The sequence below is a fragment of the Typha angustifolia genome, chromosome 12 (assembly GCF_048772165.1).
Source record: "Typha angustifolia cultivar Huaian chromosome 12, ASM4877216v1, whole genome shotgun sequence".
NCBI lineage: Eukaryota > Viridiplantae > Streptophyta > Magnoliopsida > Poales > Typhaceae > Typha > Typha angustifolia.
The window spans coordinates 5,236,678-5,237,235 of NC_133250.1; positions in this window are offsets into that span (position 1 = coordinate 5,236,678).

A 558-nucleotide genomic window follows, 5' to 3' on the forward strand; every position below is an offset into this window, starting at 1 on the left:
AAATTTATCTAATAAATTAAATAATTCAATTATAGTACTTGGACTTATCAGAGGCTCATCCCTTGTTGGTCCTAACTAAAGAAAATAGGCCAAATCACTCATACAAGGTAGCCCCACCATCGACTGCATCAGTAGAATCAGCGGAGATCGAATGCCATCAAAGCGCACATCTTTGTTTCCTTGCTTAAGTTTCATCCATATGCTCCGGAAATCAAAAGTGATAGGTCCCAAGCTCTACAACCACTCAATGCTAAGGATAATGTCCGCTCCTCATAGCGCTAACGGATACAAGTCCACAATAATGTTATGTCCTTGCACTTGTATATCAACCCAGTGACACAAACTCTCCGCCCGAAGCTTTATGTCGTCTCCAATAGCAATAATACAATCTCCCATTCTCTCAATCCATGGCGACGCCGCTTCTAACCTCACTCAACCGGCCAATCACCCTAGTCCCTTAAGGGTGGCCCTCTCCTCCCCCTTCTTCCAATCTATCCAACACTTGCCCTAACCCTTCCATCAACCATAACCCTTCCACCACCACTTTTCACCGGTGTC